This window comes from Haemaphysalis longicornis, unplaced genomic scaffold (assembly GCF_048455015.1).
Source record: "Haemaphysalis longicornis isolate Haplotype H1 unplaced genomic scaffold, Haemaphysalis longicornis Haplotype H1 scaffold_3, whole genome shotgun sequence".
NCBI lineage: Eukaryota > Metazoa > Arthropoda > Arachnida > Ixodida > Ixodidae > Haemaphysalis > Haemaphysalis longicornis.
The window spans coordinates 57,326,540-57,343,465 of NW_027526335.1; the positions used below are offsets into that span (position 1 = coordinate 57,326,540).

Here is a 16,926-nt window from a genome sequence, read left to right on the forward strand (position 1 = left end):
CGCTGTCTAAACGAATAATCCGCGCGCAATATAAAAGAGCTCGCGAATCATGCGACGCGACGTTTAATTTCGTGTCACGAAGTGGGACGTTGCGTCACGTCAGTTAGAGTACACGAAATGCAATCGGACCACGGCGACTGAGGCCCCAGATGAACAAAAACAGATCCTCCTTTCCTCTCCTCTTCCTTCCCTCAACCGCCTTCGCCCTTTTACGAAATGAGAAAACTGAGTTATTGGGAAGGATCTCTACCGTTGAAAATATGCGGTACGCGTTCGTATGTCGTTGAATACGCAATACATCCAGCTTTCTGGCTAAACTTCTCTTTCTGTATCTTGGTAGCATTTGCTTTTGGCCGCACGCAGGCGGGGGACAATAACTCATGGAATGGCGACTGAAATATTATTCTGTTTCGCCCTTTAATTTTCCCGAAGAAAAATTGCGCGTTCAGTTCTGCATGCTTACAAAGCGACTCGCATATTCTGCTCTCCCGTAACCGGAAGCCAACGTAATTTAATTGATCGCTAAATCGCTACGTCAAATGTTGTGACAGGGATTCTAGGTTCTCTGAGTTCATTTCTTTCTTAACTAGTTTCGCCATTTTCAGCATGCATTTACAAAATGCATTGTGCGTGCGTTGTGCACGTGTTACCTTTTCTTGCTTTTTATAGAGAAAGCAGCATTGCCTAAACTCGTACGATTGCGCGGGAACACTTCCACTTGGTAAAGCTCTCTCTCTCTCTCTCTCTCTCTCTCTCTCTCTCTCTCTCTCTCTCTCTCTCTCTCTCTCTCTCTCTCTCTCTCTCTCTCTATCTCTCTCTCACACACACACACACACACACAAACAAACAAAACAAAATAAAATTGCCACTTCAACCCCGTGGAGAGGGAAGTCCAAGGTCTCTGGTGTGATTTGCTGCGTTGGGGTTTATCTACTTTTCTATGTTGAATTACAAGGACAATGGCGCGATCTCTACGTCACAAACGAACGACCCCTACGATTGGTGGGTCTCTAGTGCGCCGCACAGGTGGCCGTCGAAGAGCGCGCGGAATTGCCCAATGTCAGAGGGGAGAGAGACGCCACGCGTCGCAAGGGGTATGCACGACTCCAGCGGCAGAGGAGTACAAAGTGAGACTGTAGCCATACTTTTTAGCTGCAGCCTGTAGCCGCCTTTATGGCTGTAGCACGAAGGCAGCAGTGGTGGAGAGGAGTATAAAGTGAGGCTGTAGCCATACTTTTTGGTTGCAGCCTGTAGCCGCCTTTATGGCTGTACCATGAAGACAGCAGTGGTAGAGAAGGAAGGAAGGAAGGAATACGTTTTTTTCGTCCATCGGGATCAGGTGTTGGGGGTGGAGGAGGCCCACAGGGCCGCCGCGACCGCCAGGGCCCGGGAGGTGGTCGGGACTTGGCCTGACTCCCCCGGGTCACGCAACATCTGCTCCCAGTGGTGAGGGGAGGGAACGGGGGGGTACGGGTCTGCGGGGCATTAGGGGTATAAAGTGATGATGTAGCCATACTTCCTCCGAGATGGCCGTGCTTCACTCTGCGGCCCACGATGTGGGAAAGCCGACTTACAAAGAACAAGCTCACACCGATCCCTTTAAAGTCGCCTTCCCCGCTAGTCCCGAAAGCAATGTTTGGACGGAACTTTTCCTGGGGCAAATATGAGCCGTCTTAATGGAAACATGGAGGCACAAGGACGTTTTTTTTTTTATTTTTTATAAATGTATTTCATGCACTGAAACTTATAGGTCTAAGCTCGGCAGCTCGCCAGAGACATATATAGCTCGATCCCAACCATAGACAGCTTCGCTGTAAGAAGGCCTCGTTGGTGAAGTATTCCGCATGTTCTGGCTCGCAACTCGCGCAAAGGTTCAATGTGAGGATGGGCGACGCTGGTACGCGACGGTTCGACTTCAAGACTAACGTGACGCATTGAGATTTATTCAAAGGCACGCTGAAGTTAATTTGTCGTTTTTTGTTTTTGCTCGCATTGCGTAGACTGGCTCAAATAAAAACACTTTTCATCGTTTATGCGGTCGATAAGGCGATATTCATTGTATAAAGCCTGAAAGAAAAAAAACTACCATGCGCTGTCTGCGGCTGCCGCGCCAACTAAAGCAGTGACATCTATACGAGGTGCTAATGTGATTGGACGATGTCCAAGATTACAATTCAATTCAGACTCGGTTTCGTTTCTGTGAAACATGCTTAGCACCTGACGTTATCGTTGGTTGGGCATTCTTGATATCTCAGTAATCTGCATACCACGCTTCTGCCATGTTATCGGCTGTAAAATGCATCAGATAAGCCTCCCAACATGGCTTGGAATCCTAACGATCACTAGCGGATTCGTACGCAGTGGATGAACGACCTCGGCGTCATTGGAGACGGTCAAATGCGATGCGCTTCTCCCCCCCCTTTGGAGCTGGCATGGCTCGTGCTGTATCATAAGAGGCGTGTTCGCAGCAGGCACAGGGTCGGCCGATTCGGGACTATGCCCGCAAGCAGTCAATGCTTATGGCAACACCACGCCAACGAGAACTCACCGGCGCGTCAGTGTCAGTCTGCACGCGCTGTGCGAACTCGCTCGTAGAGCAACGAACGTACAGCGCAAGAATGGTGAATTCAGCATCGTGAATTCATTGCCCCAAAACAAAAAAACAAAAACAACTTCAAAAATACCTTCTGAGGATTCGAACTTGTGATTTGCAAAAACAACGGACCGAAGGCCATAAGCCAGCTCTGTACAAAATGGAAATGTACGATATATATTGCATAGCCTGTTTACATTTTTGTTTAGTTTTAGCATTCCAAGCAGCTTAGATAACTATTTTTTTGAGTAATGCTCGTGCAGTAAGCGTCCGCTAAATTCCCACAATTATCTCATAGCGACTGCATTTTTTAGGCTTTTCGAAAAGCGATCGCAAACGTGTGGTCGTGCTGCTGGCCGCTGTGCTAGTTCACCCAGCGCAACAAGTGCTTCCCGCACCTTGGTTTTACATTGTAAATAAACGTTGCGGTTGATTTTATTCCCTTAGTACCTCTATTAACTTCGCTGACTCTTCCCCCGCCTTCAATTGATCTTAGATTTTTCTACTAGCGTACCAGTAGGCGAAGCGTCGCACGTGCGCTTGTGTGAAGCTACTCTGACTTAGAGCTTGACAGAGGCTACAAACTAACAAACTAAAGGCACATTCTTCCGGGCACAAACGTGTCGTGGCTTAGTTTCGAGCGAACGGATTGCAACGATCGACGCGCCGGCCGATTGATTTCGGCGAGCCATGCAGTAGCAAAGTCAAGCCAAGCCATCTCATTTTGACGTCATAAGAAACGTCATAGAAAATCGGCAAGGAGGATGCAGAGAGGAGAACAGCACTTTCGAAATGATTCTTATACTGAATAAAGTCGCGTAAACGCAGCAGGAGCGGTCGAAAGATGGCCTATAGACTCCAGACTACAATTTGCGCTAGTAATCCCGCGACGTTGCTTGGATCTTTGACCCGCCGCGGTGGCTCAGTGGCTAAGGCGTTGCGCTGCTGAGCGCGAGGACGCGGGTTCGATTCCCGGCCGCCGCGGCCGCTTTTCTGATGGAGGCGAAAAGCAAAAACTCCCGTGTGTACGAGATTTCGGCGGACGTTAAAGATCCCCAGGTGGTCAAAATTAATCCGGAGCCCTCCACTAAGGCGCGCCTCATCGCCTGCGTTGCGTCGGCGCGTTAAACCCTACAATCAATCAATTGATTGGAACTTTGTAAAATTTCATTTGAAGTTTCTTTACCATTAAGACTATCTTGTGTTCTTTTTCTTTCTCGGACCTCACCGTGGTCCTACTTCATTGTCAGACATGGGGCGTCAGTCCTAACGTCATGCTTTGGGGTTTAACAAGCGCGCTTGACCGATTCCCATCGAAAAAAAATTCGTCTCGTCGGGCACTCAAGTCTACTTACGTGATTTCAAGGCGAAAGCCAGCGATTATCAAGCACTTTTCCACTCCTGCATCGAGTTTGTGCGCTTTCTTTCTCGGCTTTTTTGTTTTCTCCGTCTTTCGACGCGAACCACCCCGACAGGCAGACTGGCCGCAATTCGCACGGCAGCTTCCCATAGTGAGAGCTCTGTCCGTGTGCACCTGTTCTACGCACGTGTCGTCGAATTCCCCTGTCACGGGGCAGTGGGCACGCATCAGAGTAATTCGTGTTCCATTCTGGCACGATGCCGGGTGTCGTGTTTCCGAACGCTTCGCTGCACAGCGACCCACGTGACATGTGCCATGCCACTGCGCACGCTATTCTATCTAACTCCTGCTGGAAAGAGCCTGTCGTTCGGGCTCTGTGGCCTCGAGGTAGAGTTTGGGTGCTGGCGCTGACGTCCTGGATTCGAGCCCCAACGGGTCAAACTTGGAACTTTTTATGGCAATTTTTTTCTTATAAACTCAATCTTATGTGTTATTTTTAATAATAACGGTGATTTGGTATGTTTCAGGTCCCTTTAGGTCCGGGGCGCAGCATATGACCCCGTTAATTTAACGTTCCGCATCGCGCGAAGACACATGTCACGTGGGGTCGCTGTGCAGCGAAGCGTTTGGAAATATATACGCTGCCGGGTTAGCGATGTGCAATAAAGAAAAAAAAAAAAGCCGGGTTAGCGCTTTGATTAGCCCATCCGGCTGCCGCGCAGGCGACCCGAGTTAAAATCCCACACGAACCCAAACGGGTTCATATTCAGATATTTTATCTTTACAGCGGCGGACATTTTGATACCATTCGTGTTGACGCCGGCGAATGCAAGTACAGTCGATTTTCGCGTTTGATGAGGGTAAAGCTTTCGCCTTAAATGTACGATGTACTAAACGTACTTCAAGCTGCTAATATCGGTCGACACCATACCGCTTCAAAGCAAAACGTTTGGCCTAAGTTCCGGTACACACTTGGCAGTTGCTGCTGTTTTTCTAACGAAATTATGCATAAACACTGCATAACCACACACTCGCAGGGGTGTATTGGAATTTGGAAAACTCTTCAGTGCAGGAACGCACGCTGCTGCAGCACGTGTCGCAGCAACCTCAGCCACCAGGAGTGCATGCTGAGGCATTCACCAATGAATTAGTGAATGAATCAATCAATCGACCAATTATTTAGAGCAAAAGCATAGGAGGGTCGACCCCAACAAACATGTGCGCGAGCTCTGAACCCCGCACGCGAGCTTTGAACCCCGCACGCGTAACGCGAACTCCTGGGGGTGTCAGGTAACCGCTTTTTAAAAGCCGTAATGTACGCTGATTTCGCACAATATTCCTTGAATGCCGCAGCTAAAGCGTCAGCAAGCTTGATTTTCCCGCGAATTTAGCGTCAGCTTAAAACACGTATGCACGGTCTCTTGCATTTTTCTTCATCGTTTTTCACTTATGTTGCGCGTCACCTGCGTTAATCTGAAAGCTATAGGATTAAATAACACCGGCAGATATTTAAAAATGATTGACGGTGGGAGGAGAAAAAAAAATGCACACGGCAAGTGCTCAAATGCTGGCTATCGACTCGACAATTTTTTCGCAGCTACAAGGCTCCAGTGTGCCCGCCATGTGCCGTTACAAAGAGGCTTTGCTCAACGTTTAAACCCTGCAGCAAGACTTCGGTAACCTGCAGGGTCGCCTTAGTTTAGAGGGGGAACAGACGAAACTTTAGTATTTGCCTATCTGCCAAATAGACAACACTGATATTCATTTTTTTTATCTGAAGCTACTGACTGAGCATGCACGGCTTCGATGTCTGCTCTAACCACATAATAAGTTCGTTTGAAACACCTTCGAAGAGAAAAAAAATGAACAAAAACAATCGAAAGACCACGTAGATTACGCTCCCACCATCTCCCAGTAGTTTTTTTTTTTTTTTTATTTGTAGTCAGTATCTTGCAGGCTTTTTTTTCTTTCCCCTTCCTTGCTGTTTTCTTTTACTTTGCTTGTTCTGCCTGCTTGCTTGTTCTGACGGCCCTTTTCTTTCTTTAATATCTCCCGGAAAACACACTCGTAAATCATTTCCAACTTTTCGAACTGAAACCAACTAGCCCAATTCCTTACCTTACTGACGTTTTCCTTTGGTACTTCTTTTGTTCTATTTCTTTTTTTTTTTTTTTAGGATTAGGCTTCCCAGGAATGAAATCCTGCTAAGCGTCAAGCCGGTGCGTATTTTGATTAGCCATTTACGATGTGTGCGTACGTGCAAATCCGCATTCGCTCCAACTGGTACTTGCCGTCGCGTCTATCCCGAAATGTTGAATCCACGACAGAGAATGTGAGTGCAAACTCGCATGGCTAAAATAGAGCTAGCAGAATTAAACAAGGGGGGTTTTTCGTCTTTCGGGGAGGGGGGGGGGGGGTCTAATTAGCAAAACCCGTAAGGGCAGTGGCAGCAGATTGCAGGTTGGGCTAATCGTTAAATTTGCATCTCTGAAACAAATCAGCACTAAAGCAGGCAAAACATGCAGAAAGGGAAGGCATGACGAACGCTGGACAAAGGAGCCAGCAGCAACCGTCGTCACATCTGCCTTCTTTACAATGCCCTTTCCTCAAAGACGAAGTACGTAAAGCCTTGATGGTTCTAGAACCTAGAATGTGTCTTCGGTGTGAATCAAGCAAGCTTGTTCGATGTGTTTGAAGCAAGAAAGCTTCAGGCTTCCTTGATTCTGCCCTAATCAGAGCAAGACCTATATTTGGAGAGGGCATAGCCGATGCTTCATATCGGCGTGCGCGCGGCAGCTTACGATATTGGACGCTTACGATATTGGAGCGCATCCCTTTCGCCGCGTTTACATTAGAGAGAATAGCGGGCGTTTATATCTTCCAAATTATTGGAGGGAGGAAACCGCGAGGTTGATGGTGCGTGAAAGAGAAGGGCCTCGACAGGAATTGCCCGCGCACTATCAGCTGCGCATGACCGAACCGTTTATTCGTGAACCGGTAACCTTACTGCTCGTTCTGTTTCCGTTACGGTTCGGGTACGGCGTGCTAAAAGAAAAATCAAAGCTACTTTCTTAAGGAGCAAATGGTTAAAACACGAAGCGTTGTACCATGCAACCTGAATCAAAGTCAAATTCCAAAATCCGAACTGCTTTGACGGTGACGGGATGGTGCAATCAGATAGAAGTCGGCTTCATAACGCGATCACGGCTTCATTCCGATCACGGGAAGCGCTTTTTTCTTGAGGCACTTCATGTGCATTCGCTTATGATCACCATCGTTATGTGAGTGTAAAGTTGGCTTTTCTGCAGTGCGTCTCCGCTTATCGACGTTATCTGTGAGGCGCAGAGAGCTTCGCTTCAATAACGGCTCGCGTACGAGTTGGATGCGTTCGGATCTCAGTTCTCAGCTTCGCGATCGCTGCGCCGCCTGCCGCCGCTTCTCTGCGGCGTTGACGGGATTTGCGCTGCGTGGCTGATTGGGGCTCGTGCAGTGTTTTGGTTCTGTTGTGCTTCTTATGCCTTTCCGCGCCCCAAAAAAACTTGTTATGGTGACGTCTATAAGCAAAGAGCCCGTTTAGTTCACTTAAAAAGCAGCTGCGCCTTCGTAGAGTACGCGATCGCCTGCAAGCGCTACCCGGGGACGCGGTTCTGCGCACTTCGTCGCCGCTCTTCCGTGCGTCGGCGACGGTAGCAGCATATCACCACTGTCACCTCCAAATACGTCAAGCACAAATGAATTCTACTGTCGCCTCGTTTAGACCTGATACTGCCGCAGTGAGAGGTTAACTTTATTTTGCAGCGTGGACAACGAATGCGGCTTCGTTTCGAATATATTCGTAGCAGAAAAATGTGTTTGGGGATATGATTACCCAATCCCGGACAATACCTTACGCCTTTTATAAGCATATAAACCATGCGAAAATGTTAGGTATATTCCAAGCCTGTGCGTGGTTAAATATTTGCCCACACACGCCTTATAGCTAGAACCAAGGCAAGTTAATGAAACCACGGAAAAATAAATGTTGTACAAGTGCGGAAGAAACATAATAGCTCTAACGGAAATGAAAAAAAAAAAAAGAACAGTGCCGCTTCTGACATGCTAAAGACGTTGGTCCAAACTTAAGCCAGGTAGGGTTCACCAGATCAACTATACGCGAAATGCACTGCTATTTCGCGAAACATGGGTGTGTGTGAGGGGGACGCTGAGTACAAATGCGGAGCGGAATCAAGCAATGAACGTTTTAGTAATCACACAAATCTCGCGTTCACTGTCCTGTTTTTCGACTTCAACGAACAGCTGATCGTGCGGCGGGCGCATTTTTGGAAGTATACAGGGTAGGTTAGGTAGTTCAACAATTATGAAAGGGGTCATTGGAAGAGTGTGGCAAGTGATAAGGCCCTCTGATTTCCGTTTCTACTTTTTTCTACAGGCTCCCTATGCCATATGACGATATTTCGAAGCACCATTTAGTCGCGGACGCGGATTATATTCTAAGCCAGTCTCCGCGCTGCTCGCAGAGGATATATGTAGCAGATGAATGTTTGCGGGCGCTCACTTCACAAGACGACTCTGTCGTGTGCTGATCTTCGAGTATAATTATGCATTGTCCATCGTACTTTATTGAATATCCCGGAATTAACAGAGACTGGCTTGTAAATGGTGGTGACCAATATCAGAGGTATAATATTGGCAAACGTAACTGGCGTGCTGTCAGGTATGGGTGCTCCGCTGAATATGTAAGCGCACAAAACTGATTTACATCGTAGTGCATACCCGTAGCATGAACATCTGAGAACCGGTGGTTACGGAGACACTGCTAGTACATCAGGGCAGTGTAACTACAATCGGCTCTATCATACGCCGGTTCCGCGACGCTGGCCTGTGACACACACGATGATGATGATGATTGATGATTCCTATTGGTTTCCCCTTTGAAGCGGGGACGGGAGGGACGTCCGTTAACTCTGCCCACGCTAGAGACTCTTGCCAAGTAGGTACTCTACATCTCATCAACATTGTTTTGTGCTTCAGGGGGCATTGACAAATGTTTTTTTCCTACACCGTAACACATTAAATGTGGAGTGTATACAATGGCTCCCATGTGTTCCGATAATTCGAGAAAGAAGCACGGAATTTCGCACTATATTCCCGCACCAGGTTTTGTGCAACAGAAAGACCAGTTGTCCGCATAACACCTCCCTAGAGGAATGAATAAAATAATCAAAGTATCACGCCAGCACAGTAACCTCGGCTTGTCGCATAGCACACCGCAGAATTCACGGGATGTCCGTAGTGTTTCACACCTTTTTTAAACGCGACAGTCGCGCGCTTTGTGAGTCATACGCAGATGTCATGCACGAAAAGCTTACTTAACTTTGCCAATGTTTAAGACTTGACAGTGGCACACCACACTCAAAGACTGTGGGGAGATGAGGGAGCTGGCAACGCCACTTTTACGGAATGCAAGGAAATATAATTGCAGGGTCTCGCACAAGGAGGCGGCGCTTCAGGGAGCACTTCAGCTGATACAATACAGACAGCATCAACGCGGCTCTGCGAGACCGCTCTTGGTGGCCGCGCGTCTACTATCTTGCTTCATTTAGCTGACGAGAATGCACGGCACATCGTCAAAGATCAATACTGCGGCAAGCATCGATCAGGAAGAATCAGGAAGTCTTCCGTAGCGGTTAACGGCTGCCGAACAATCAATATGCAGATTTACCGCGTCAGTTACGTTGCATCCGTTCCCGAGTGCCTGTCAAATGTGAAAGCTGACTAAAGCACAATGGTAGTTACAAACTTTGAACGCAAAGCAAGGCGGAGTTATCTTCTGGCACCTGTTGCATTGACGTTGATGTCATCCAAGATCGCAGAACATGCACACGTCTATCCACGGCGGAAGCTGTCATCCGCAGGTGCGTCCCCGCAACCAATCAACAAGACAACCAACAGCGGCAGACAAGTGGCCCAGAGCTGGCCAAAGCGGCCGACGGGGCGAGCAACAGGTCGCTGCTGCACAAAAGAGTTGGGGGCCGCGCGGTCGGACATGGCACGGGCACGGCGCGCGTACTCGGCGGCGGCGGCGGCAGGAGCCGCTAAAACTCGAAACAGGGACAAGAAAGAGAAGAGGAACGTACGGGGTCTCGGCAGAACGGGTCGTCCGGGAGCAGCGAGCGAGCCGAGAGGCGGGACCAGCAGTCGTCGATCGGCGTCGGTGCGGCGGCTGAAATCAACAGGTTGCCGGGGTCGGGGCGGTCATCCGCGGCCCCGCGACGGCTACGGTGCGCGCCTGTCGCGCCATGGCCGCTGGCGTCGGAGCTGCTCCTCCGCTGCTGCTGCCCGAACCAGCGGTTCGAAACGCGAGCAGCAGCGCCTTTTTGTTTTTCACGCCAGCCGCGGCAACAGGCTGCTCGGGGTGCGACGACGACGAGGCCGCTAGAAGCATCGGCAGCATGGCGCCCCGACGCTGGTCGCCCGTGCGGGTCACAGATGGCGCCACCATACTAGTCCAGCGAGTGCTTCGACCGACCGCACGCCAACCGCCCACACCATCCGCCAAATGAATCCACAAAGCTTGGCCTCGCGCCTGCTGGCGGGAGGCGAGGGAACTCCGCGCTGCCCTGGGCTCCTCTCCGGCCGCTCCCAACAGGTCGCGCTGGCGCCCCGGCCAACGAAATGCATTGCGGCGAAACATGCCGCGTAAGGAGCTATAAACTGGCGGGCCTGTACTTCTCTTTAAAACAGAATACGATTTATGCCTGGCTGCAAGCAAGAATTTGCCCGTTATCGCGTGCGTGCATGCGTACGTCACGGACTTTCTATCCTTATCACTATTAGTTCTCGAGGAATGCGGTACAACCCTTGCCGAATGACAGTGGCTGAGTGGCGGATTCGAGGGCAGTGAAGCCCACTTGCGGCGTGGAATCAAAATACCCTTCTTTGTACGTACGCCACACTGATGTGCTGTTCAATAAGTCCATCGTACGTAATAGAACTTGTATTGAAAAATTTTCCCGCGACGTTACCCTCCCTCAACTCAACTTTTTGTCCATCTCTAACGTTGATTGGTCATGCTTTCGCTGCGTACGAAAATTAAATTGATACAAGGCGCTAGGGCCTTCATATTTACATATAAAACCGCTTACATTGCCCCCCCCCCCCCAACCCCCCTGCCTACTTTGAAGAATGTCTTCTTAGCAATGCATCAATGTATAGTAGTAAAGCAACTTTCAAGAGTCACGGGGCATCGCGCTTCGTCGTACTTAGATATCAAACTTCTCAAATTTCCCTGAGATATGACTTCGAATCAATGCGCTTGTGTGCAGCAGTGAAGCTGGCACTACAGAGATTTGAAGTATAGCGTTTAAAAAGATACGACATGAGATTTAATGAGACTATTTAAGGCCTAATGGCTTTCATATTTCTATATGATCTCTATATTGCCACTTAAAGACATTTTCACAACAATGCAATGTTGTCAAAAAATAAAGCCGACTTTAATGGCGTATGCTATATAGGGATCAATCAATCAATCAATCAATCAAAAACTCTTTATTCCAGAAAGAAGCTGGTAAAGCTTCCAGGACTAAAAGCTGCGTTACGCAGCTTGACGGGGCCTCAGAGGCCATTACAAGGCATGTAGGCGACGATAGACAATGATACATCATGGAACACAGCAATTAATACTGACACCGCAGTTGAACCAAACACTTCCATCGTAACAATACAAAACATGTTCAAAGTAATAGTAACTTTACACGAGTAAACATACGCAGGATACATTTGTAGAAACAGGATAGCACAGGTTTCCTCCAAGTTCCCAAAGCACTCGCGCAGACTCCTAAGTGTGAAATTATCAGTGCAGCTGTATGTATTTAAAATGAATGAAATATTATACTGAAGCATTTGTAATTTATAATTTCTTCGAAAGCGGGGTATGATCCAGAAATTTGTGTTTCGTGTGTGTGTACAGGATGAGTGGGCTGTTTAAAGCATGCCACAGTTACAAAATCCCGCGATATGCCAGATGAGAAGTAGTATAAACGTAGTAGGCACAAATTGTACATGCTGTCAACAGGAGTAACATGAAAATTGCGAAATAATTTTAGTATTGGGAAGAAATATGGAACGTTTGCAATGTGGCGGATAATTTTTTTTCTGCAACGTCATAATTTTTGTCAGATTTACCTGAGAAGTTGCTGAACAAACTAAGCTACAATAATCAAGATGCGAAGCAAACTGAGCATGATATACGTTACGTTTCACTTGAGTAGGAAGAAATGACCGAAGTCTTGTTAACGCTCCTGTTGCACAGGAAAGTTTTTTACAGAGGGTGAAAATGTAAGAGTGCCAGCTGAGATTTGACGTAAATGTAACACCCAAAATTTAATGTGATTCAACCGCTGCAATTTTCTGTCCTTCATACGTAATGGCATTATAGCAAGCTAAGCCACAGCCTGGTTGACATTCCTGCCTTTCCTTTACCTTTATTCCTTTCTTCCTTCCGTGGATTCGATACGCCTTATTTCTTGCACGAAAAATTATTACTTTTGTTTTTGATAGGGTTTATTTTGATGTGATTTGAGTTTTACCACATATTGAGCTCATTAAGAATGTCATTACAATTCTTAATTAGGACGTTCCATAAGGATGACTGGGTTTCTATAAAGATGTTTAATAACAGGCCCTGGGCCTCCCTTCGTTGGAATCAAACTCCTTCTATAGCACCTGTAAAAATGTCTTCCAGGTAAAGCTAGTGTAATGAAGCTGACTTCGAAGGGGCCCGCTGTGCAACGGAGCGGCTTAACAATTTTTTCACCAATTCGCACGTGGTAGTTGGCAAGCTTTTTAACACCTGTTCTGACCCATCTCATCCGAAGGCGCTGCATAAAAGCTCAAAAAGGAAGGTGCAGAGAAGCAAAGACGTGCCGGAATTTTGTTACAAAACATTGCGGTGCATGAGTAGCATAGGCCTGCCTGATTGCGCTGTTTTCTATATAGAGACGTTTTTCGTGTGCAAAATGGGGGAATGCAAACGGAACTGTAACGTTTATTTATTATGGCTGGCGACGTACTTCAGCCATAGTTAACACAAGGTGGTTCCACCATGCGCGAAGACAAAAAACTACTTGACTAAAAACAATTATTTTTCTTAATATATCTTTCTTACCGTTTCGCGTCAGTACACGCGGTATGGTAAGGCCTTCTCTTCACTTTCGTATTCCCCAAAAATTCTGCTCTCTCGTTGATAGTGAAATATACACGATGTTCGAAGTGTTAGAAAAAAACACGCAAATAATGGCATTCCAACTACATTTTAAGTGCTGCAAGAATTTGCACCGTGTTTACCTCTCTTTCATAGTAAAACAGAATCAGGTTATGCATCTTCTGACCCTCTTGTACACACACATACAGTCCTCTTCGCGTGTTTGTGTGCAGGCGAGGAGGCTGAGTGCGCGTGTGCGTGTGCGTGTGTACGCGTGCACGCATATGTACGTGGGTGTGTAAGTTACCCCGGAAAGTTGGCCGAAGACGCCATGGCGGTAAATCCTTTATGGCCGACGATAACTACACACCTTAGCCAGAAATATCTGCCCATGCAACGATGTTCTATCCAGTACCTACCTTTCCGCGCGTCCGTAAACCGCAGGAACATGCCTGTCCCGCAGGGGGTCAGCCGAGTTACGCTAAATACCATTTCAGAGCCAAGGCACGGGCGCTGAAGATCACTGGCTCGAGAAGTTTTTCTTTGTAAGTTAGCAAATAACACAGAACCACAGACTTTGCATAAACGTTTAATTTACGGGCGCTGGAGACATCTTTCGCTGTTTTCATAATCAATACACTGCCGATCATTTTTAGATAAGTGTTTCATGGACCTTGTGGAATCCCGTAGGTTAGTATATCCTGCATGCGTATCATTGTACACTGGAGGGCATACCAAACTGGTCCATACTTGATGTATGCGGAGACGTTACCCACGCTGCAATACCGGAGCTTGCAGTTGACGCTTATTCCGATCTGACCAGAACCAGAAATGCGGTTTGATAAACTAAGCCAAAATTACCATCTCCCTTTTAACGAAGCCAGTTTCTTGTCCCGAAAAGTTTGTTATAACGAAAGTTAACTGTATACGAGGCCCCATACATCACGAAACCGGCTGTCCCGTACCTTTCAGCTAACGCTGTAAAATATTATGAGCCATGCCACTCAGTATGGGTGTCTAGCGAAGCTGAGAGCTGAGGTGGCACAGAATTTTGAACAAACATACGAACTCCTTACGGAGGTCGTGTTGCGACCAGCGATTCCACAATATCATTCTATACCGGTAGATGATATGACTACCGAGGGTAGACATATCCGCTCGTAGTGGAGAATTGGGTCACGGCACCTTTAAGCCGAGAGTCTTTACACGTCCCCTATACGCTTGGAAATTTTAGACGGCCCCGGCTTTCGAAATTGCGGACTTTTCGCGGCCTCCCTGTACAACGACCCAGGGGAAGTGAAATTCAAGATGGACAACGGAAACTTGTTGAATTAAGGAAAGTGCGGCGCCAAATAAGAGCAAGCAAGCATCGAAGCAAGCAAGCATGCAAGAAACAAACGAAAAAACACATACGAACGCCTCGCGCTTTTGCATCAAACTCAAGAGCTCAGTTTTCTCTCACCCAGACGTATTGAGGGACACAAGAAATCCACGGAACCCTTACCATAAGTGTCTTCGCTGTAGAATAGCTCTCTTACCAAACTACAGCCCCGCCGCTGTGGCTCATTGGCTGTGCGTTGTGCTGCTGAGCCCACCACGGACGTGCGTTCGATTCCCGGCCGCGGCGGCCGCTTTTAGATGGAGGCGAAAAGCGAAAACTCCCGCGTGTTCAAGATTTCGGCGCACGTTAAAGATCCCCAGGTGGTCAAAAATAATCCGGAGCCCTCCACTACGGCGCGCCTTATAGCCTTGGTGTAACTTTGGCGCGTTAAACCTCATAATCAATCCAACTACAGCAACAAGAATAGCTTACCGTGTTCCAAGTCACGTGGGGGAGCCTGTGAAACACTGTGTCTCCAGTGAAAGGCAAACAACATTTACTTAAAACCATTTTATTTTTCTCTCCCAACCTGTCCCGAGCGCCGAACAGAATGTCTCGCCACTAAGGCAAGTCAAACCTTTTATGCACCTTCATTCCGGAGCGGAAAGTTTTTCTCTCGGGAACAGTGTAAAAACGCTCTTGTACTCGGAACGGTGTAGGACAGTGCAAAAAGCGCAGTGCTGTAACAGTGTACTTGCAGTAACGTGGATGGAATCGTGAGTCCGCTGGACCCTGATGGTCGGCTTGTCTCAATGGCTTTATTCAGAACCTTGTATATTATGGTGCATGTGTAATAACTAGGGCGAAATACCTGAGTTGCTCTATTTATACCTCGACGGCTACAGTCGGCAGCCAGGTAGCATGAAACCACGTAACACCCGATCACGTCAACTAAGCTAATATACATCAGCAGCTTTATTCACACCGACACGAAGAACGCAATACTAATCGTGTTTGAAGCTGTCTGCTTTGTCGCCAAGATTTCTTGTGAACGTTTGTGACTAGAACAAAGGTGGCATGAATTATACAAGCCCTATAGACACCAACAACATCGTAGGTTATAACAATACGTGAAATATCTAATATCACACTTCTCCAACTCACCGTCTCCATGTCCTGTCGCCGTTCGACGTCATGCCGCGGCTGGATTTTAAAGTGGACGTCACCCACCAATTGCTTTCAAGACAATTTCATCAGGATAAGTGATCTGCGAATGATTTAAAGCCGCAGTAATTTCTACTTCGCCGATGCAACTTGTGGGACCTTAGCATCTCTGTGATAGTGGTGATAGTTATAACTTTATATAACGCCTTGCACAAGCTTTCTTCGCATGCTTTTGTCATGTGATTACGGGCAGAAAATGCTTGTTAGATTGTGCTAATTAAACATCCCTTACATGCGCTTTCAACGTGGCTTTTTATTTTATACAATTCGGATGGTGAATTATAATACTGTATTATTGCATCCAAGGCGAATTTCGCCCAATAAAGTTGCTGGTTGGGCAATTTTGTGCATCCCTTCGCGGGGCCTGTACAACCTTACATTCCGAACCGCAGCAATGCTCATAGCATTACGGTAACATCAGCGTAAATGTCCACCATCATGCACGAACACGAATAATTAAGGGAAATGTTTTATCCGTGTGCAGTGGGTCGAACTCATGACTCATGTCCGCTATTTACGGTGTGATAACAACAAAAGCGCAAAGCTCGAAAGTCCCACACATTCCTTCTTTGGAAAAAAAAGTTGAATTGGTAAAAGGAAAAAAGAAGTAGAACATTCGCTGATCCACGGCCTCCTGTCCGTGTTCTCTTCGCCCGACCCTTTTTTACGCCTTCTGAGTGCTAGCAAAGTCCTTCAAAAGAATCGAAGGACTCTGGTGCTAGTTATATCACATACGCACGCCGAAGCCCACAGCACGGTTTTCCCAGGTTTGGCTGCGGTTCCAATTATGCCCGGCGAGTTATCAACCATGTCATCAAACATGGTTGATAACTCGCCGATATAAGATATGAATACATATATGCAGGTCTCCATATATAAAGGAAAGACACAAGGCCATTATGCGCCTATGCACATCGTTCTTGTCCCTACCCCAGCCACTTATCAAGCATCTTGATTCGCTTGTTCCCAAGTCCATGTAAAAACACCCAATATCTAGTAGAAAATCTCGACGGATTCTGGGCTCTAACGGAGAAATTTAAGTTATGCAGAAGGGTATTAAAAATATATAACTAGGGTGTCGGTAAATTTTTGGCTACACTGGTAGTCCATGTAGCTGTTAAGGCAATGGGTGCTCCTAACTGGGTTGCCCATAGGATCACCAACTCTATGTTGAATGTCATGCACTATCAGTGCGCAGTGGGCCATACGTGGAAACTCAGGGT

General features: G+C 47.3%; 1 protein-coding gene across 1 annotated transcript in view; it reads right to left on the minus strand.

Moving 5' to 3' along the window:
* The window catches only part of LOC144174476 (rho guanine nucleotide exchange factor 17), a 178,152-nt gene extending 167,728 nt beyond the window's left edge, over nucleotides 1-10,424 (minus strand). The window contains exon 1 of the mRNA XM_077703190.1: nucleotides 10,091-10,424. The gene's annotated coding sequence lies outside the window, so the exon portion shown is untranslated. The remainder of the gene's footprint in view (nucleotides 1-10,090) is intronic.
* Between the last annotated feature and the right edge of the window lie 6,502 nt (nucleotides 10,425-16,926).